Source organism: Marmota flaviventris, chromosome 11 (assembly GCF_047511675.1).
Source record: "Marmota flaviventris isolate mMarFla1 chromosome 11, mMarFla1.hap1, whole genome shotgun sequence".
In the NCBI taxonomy this organism is placed as follows: domain Eukaryota; kingdom Metazoa; phylum Chordata; class Mammalia; order Rodentia; family Sciuridae; genus Marmota; species Marmota flaviventris.
In genome coordinates, this window is record NC_092508.1 from 57,321,907 (window position 1) to 57,327,906 (window position 6,000).

Here is a 6,000-nt window from a genome sequence, read left to right on the forward strand (position 1 = left end):
TCTATTTTTTTTTTTTTTGGTTAAATTTTGTGTTTGGTGCGAGGTAGAATCCAAATTCATTCTTATGCATGTGAACATCCAATTTTCCCAGCACCATTTGTTGAAAATACTATTCCTCCATCTCTGAATTGTCTTGCACACTTACAAAAAAATGAATTGACTAAAAATGTAAATATTTTTTAGTTGTAGGTGGACACAATATCTTTATTTTATTTTTATGTGATACTAAGGATCGAATTCAGTACCTCACACTAGGCGAGTACCCTATCTCTAAGCCACAATCCCAGCCCCTAAATATCTGTATTTTTGTAGTATACTGTCTTGATTACTATAACTTTCAAATCAAGAAATGTGAAAACTCCAATTTTTCAAATTATTTTGGCTATTCTGAGTACCTTGAATTTTCATGAATTTTAGAATTCCCTGCAAAAAAAAAAAAAAAAAAAAAGCTCTTATTTTTCTAGGGATTGTATTGAATCTAAAGATCAATTTGAGGAATATTGTCATCTTAACACTACTGTCTTCCCATCTAGGTGCATGAATGACTGTTTATTTAAAACTTTAAAAAAAATTTTTTCAACAGTGTTTTTCAATGCACAAATCTGACATCTCTTTTATTAAATTTATTTTGAGTATTTTTCATGTTATTATAAATGAAGTATTTCCTTAATATCAGATTGTTCATTGCTAGTGTATAGAAGTAAAATGATTTATGTATATCAGTCTTGTCTCCTGCAACTTCCTGAGTATGTTTATTAGTTCTGATAGCTTTTTAGTGGATCTCTTAGGATTTTCTGTATATAAGATCATGTCAACTGCAAATTGAGATTCATTTACTTCTTATGTTTCAAACTGAATGTATTTTATTTCTTTGTCTTGCCTAATTGCCTTAGCTAGAATCTCCATTACAATTTAAATGCAAATTGGTAAACAAATACATCTTTTTCTTCTTCCTAATCATAGAGGGAAAGCTTTTACCTCTAACTATGGCATGAATTGTGGAGTTTTCATAGATGCCCCTTCAGGTTAAAGTTGTTGAGTCTTTTTGTCATAAAAGGTTGTTGGATTTTGCCAAAATTTTTTCTCTCTCTTAAGATGACCGTGTGATTTTTGTCCTTTATTCTATTCCTACAGCATATCATATTCGTTCATTTTCATACATTGAACCAACCTTGCCATACTGGAATGAATTGCATTTAGTCATAGAGTATAATTATTTTTACATGCTGCTGCACTGAGTTTGCTAGTGTTTTGTTGGGGATTTTTGTCTAAATCTATAAAGGATATTGGCCGGTAGTTATCTTGTGATGTTCTTGTCTGGCTTTGGTATGTGGATAATACAGGGCTCTTAGAATGAGTTGGGAAACACGCCTTCCTCTTCTGTATATCTGATACTTTATCCTAGGCTATTCTTTGGAGGAGTTTTTTTGATCACTTGCTATAGGTCTATTCAGATTTTCTGTTTCTTCTTGAGTTTATATTGATTATATATCTTTCTAGAACTTAGTTTATTTCTTCATTTATAATATAGTTTATTAGCATATGATTATTCATAGTAAATCCTTTTAATTTTTTAAAATCAGTAGTGATGTTCCCTCTTTTGCCTCTGATTTTAGTAAGCTAAAGCATGCCCCTCCCACTCTCCACACCCCCCCCCCCCCATTCTTGGTTATTTTAGCTAAAGATGTGTCAATTTTGTTGATTGTTTCAAAGAAACAACTTTCTGGTATATTGGTTTATTTTTCTATTGTTTTCCATTCTCTGCAGCATTTTTTCCACTCTAAACTATGTCTTCTACTTGCTTTAGGTTTAACTTTCTCTTCTTTTTCAGTGTCATAAAGTGAAAAGTTAGATTATTGATGTGAAATCTTTCTCTTTTTAAAAAATATGCATTTACAGTTATACATTTCCGACTAAGCACTGTGTTAGCTATATCCCATGCATTTGGGTTTTTATGGTTTCATTTTCATTTGTCTCAAAGTATTTTCAAATTTCCCTTGTAATTTCTTCTTTGACATTGGCTGTTCAGGAGTGTGTGATTTGATTTCCATGTATTTGTGAATTTCCCAAGTTTCCTTCTGTTATTGATTTTTCATTTACTTCCATTGGGGTCTGACAACCTATTTTATATGGTTTCAAACCTTTAAAATTTATTGAGGACTTTCAATATCAAAGGTCATGAAGAACTTTTGAAAGGTTTTAAGAAGGGAATGACATACAAATTATAGAAACATCACTCTGAGAGAAGTGCAAAGGGTGGATCCGAAAGTACAACATGGAAGAAGGGAAGCCAGTTAAGGGCCTACTGAAAAATATTCAAACAAGAGATGACAGGTTTTTTTTTAACTAAGGTCATGACATTGGATGAACAATCCAAAAATATATTCAGGAAGGAATATCACAAATATAAGAATTTATCAGTTATAGTGAGGAAGTCTTGAAGAACTCAGAATTGAGTCACTGGGTACACACTGGGATGACTCGTGGAGATAAGATAAAAAGGATAAACACTTCTGTGTATGGGGTGGGTGATGATGGTGGGTCAGGTTTCAATTGAGTATATGGATTGCAAGCTCAGGAAAGTTGTCTTTGTTAATAAATTAGCATACATGCCAGAGGAGCTAGTGATATGAATGGGACTCTTCAATGAGAAGTAGAGTGAAAAGAAAATAGGGCTGAGGAGGGAAAAATGGGAGATAAGGGCATTTAAGGACAGGGCAAAGACAAGGAACCGGAAGGGCACTGAGAAAGGGAAATCACTATAGGAGACACCCACAAACCTGGTGTACAAAAAGCTCATTTCAAGAAGGAAGGAGAGGTCAACGTGTGAATGTGAAAAGGAAGTCAAATTACCCAACTATTTTGAAGATAACACGCACGTGACTTTCTTCAAACATTTTTTAATAGCTTTCTGGCAAAGATTTTATTTTGATCAATATTATTCCAGCTGAACACCTCTTTTATTTTTCTTTCCTAATCTGTAATTGACACCTGCCACTTCCACCAATCAGGTTTCTTCTCCACCTGCTTTTGAAAAAATAAGTTCTGGCAAAACTGTTAAGCAAGGTGACCCTATCCCTACCTGCCAACAAGAGAAGGACAGGGCCTAGAACCCAAATGAGACAACTAGTACCTTGCCTCCTGGGATTTGAATCCTGAGCAATGGAACTCAAAGAAATGAGAGCTGACCAGAGCTTCTGCCACATACCAGAGAGCACACCGTTTTCTCTTACTTAGAATCCAGAGCCGCCCCAGTTTTTGTCTAGCAGAGCCAGGGCCAAGACCAGAACATTGGCAAATAAGACACTCACCTGAAGTACAAAGCTTGAGAGGGCTCCAAAACTCTCAGTAATCAAGTTAATACTATTTTTTAAAAAAATCAAATTTAATGTAAAAAATCCATGATGAAAAAAATATCAAAACTTTAAGGCTGGGTACAGTGACACATACCTATAATCTCAGTGACTCAGGAGGCTGAAGCAAAAGAATCACAAGTTTCACCAGCCTTAACAACTTAATGGGACCCTGTCTCAAAAAAAAAAAAAAAAAAAAAAATTTAAAGGGACTGGAGATGTAGCTTAGTGATAAATTGCCCTTGGGTTCAATTCTATATAACAAAAAGTATGTGCGTGCCTGTTCGTGCGTGCATGTGCATATCAAAAGTTTAAGGACAAGGTCAACGTTACTGATTTTTCCTTTTGCCTCAGACTCCAATATAGCTTGAAACTGCACTATAAAGTCCTGGTTGTTCACATTTTCTTTTGTTTCCATGAACCAGTTTCTATCCTTCCAGTAAATTCCTCCTTTCTATAAGTGTTTGCTTACAACTCAAACAACTGATGTGGTGGCCCTACATTACAAGTAAAGGTGATTGTCTGGTAGATCACTGGCTGCCATGAATTCCAATTTACAATTCTAATTGATTGGACTTCTGCTTGCTGTTCTAATGCAAGTTATTTTATCTGAAGGTCTTGAAACCAAAGATAAAAAGCCACCAATTATGGGGGCTGGAATTGTGGCTCAGCGGTAGACTGCCATCAAGCACGTGCGAAGCCCTGGGTTCAATCCTCAGCACCACATAAAAATAAAATAAAGATATTGTGTCTAACTACAACTAAAATAAAATATTTTTTAAAAAGGCACCAATTGGGGATAAATCTTGTGCCAATTGAAAGATTCAGATAAAAATGAGTACACTGTGATTTCATTGATATAAAATTCCAGAAAATACAAAGAGGTGTAGTTCGGTGGTAGAATGTTTGCCAAGCACCACGAGGCCCTGGGTTCAAACCCCAGTACCACATTAACATGAGCGCGCATACACACACACACACACAGACACACACACACACACACACACAGAAAACTTCCAGGGATGATGGATATGTTCACTATCCTGCTTACAGTGATGGATTCAGGTGTATATTTCTGTCAAAACCCATCAAATAACACACTAGATATGTGTAACTTATCATGTCAATTATACCCCAATAAGTTTGTTTTTTGAAAAGCCACCATTAGTTTTTAGACCTTGCAACTGTCTTATCAGATAACTTCTGACTTTTGAAATTTTAAGCTGTATATTTCACTCTTGAGTCATATTTTCTCAAAGAAATAATGTGGTTGATGCACATTAGCTGAGCCCATAGGCTGTTTCTCCAAATCCTATTCAAAATCTGACCTTGAAAATTTTTAAAAAAGAAAGAAAAATGTTCATGATAAATAATTTTATTTATAAAAATGTTAAACTATAAAAAGTTTTTAAATGTAACTTCAAAAATTGCCCTTGAAAAAATACTTATATGTAGAAGTCAGAAAGATGTCATCAGAGACATCTCTGAAAATTCTGATGGTGGCTTCTAGATAGTTTCAAGGGCTACAGAGACTAATAAGAATCTTAGCTGATACTCTATCATTTCTCTTTTTTTTGGGGGGGGTGGTTAACGGAGATTGAACTCGGGGCATTCCGCCGCCAAGCCACATCCCCACCCCTATTTTGTATTTTATTTAGAGACAGGGTCTCACTGAGTTGCTTAGTGCCTCACTTTTGCTGAGGTTGGCTTTGAACTCGTGATCCTCCTGCCTCAGCCTCCCGAGCTACTAGGATTACACGCATGGCCACTGTGCCCAGCTTCTCTATCATTTCTTAATCCACTTTTAAGTATAACTTTTCTCATCCAATCAAGTAGCAATGATTGATAAAAATTATTTTCAATTACCTGGAATTGGGGGTATATAGAGTTTCAGATTTCTAACTCTCCTTTCAATCCCACTTAACTCAATATAAAATCCAACCATAGTTAAGGAAGAGGTCTGGCTCTTCTGGTTTCTCCTTGCCTATCCATTCTCTCAGCTCCAGCTTACTATGTACTGTCCCAGCATAATCAGTATGCTTTCATAAAGGAAAAGAGGGTTTTTTGTAAGTCTAATAAAGCAATAGGTTTCTTTGTAATTAATCAATGGATTTCTTTTGGAGGGGGTATGTTTTATTTTTATTTTATGTCGACAAAAACGCCTACCTGTACATGGATGTTTATAGCACCTTTATTTATTATTGCCAAAGTTTAAGAACAACTAATATGACCTTCAGTACATGGAGGATATATAAAGTGTGGTACATCCAGGTATATCCAAACAACCAAAAATGGAATATTATTCATCACTAAAAAAATAAGATATCAAGCTATGAAGAGATATGGAAGAAACTAAAGTACATATTACTAAGTGAAAGCCATCATATTGTATCATTCCAACTGTATGGCATTGTGGAAAAGGCAAAACCATAAAGACAATACAGGAGAAGCAGGGAAAGGAAATATGAACAAAGCACAGATTTTTAGGATAGTGAAATTACTCTGCATGATACTATAATGATGAATATATTATTATGCATTTGTCCAAACTCATAGAATGTATAATATGAAAAGTATACCATTATGTAAACTTTGAACTTTGGGTGACAATAATGTATCAGTATAGGTACATGGATTGTAACAAATG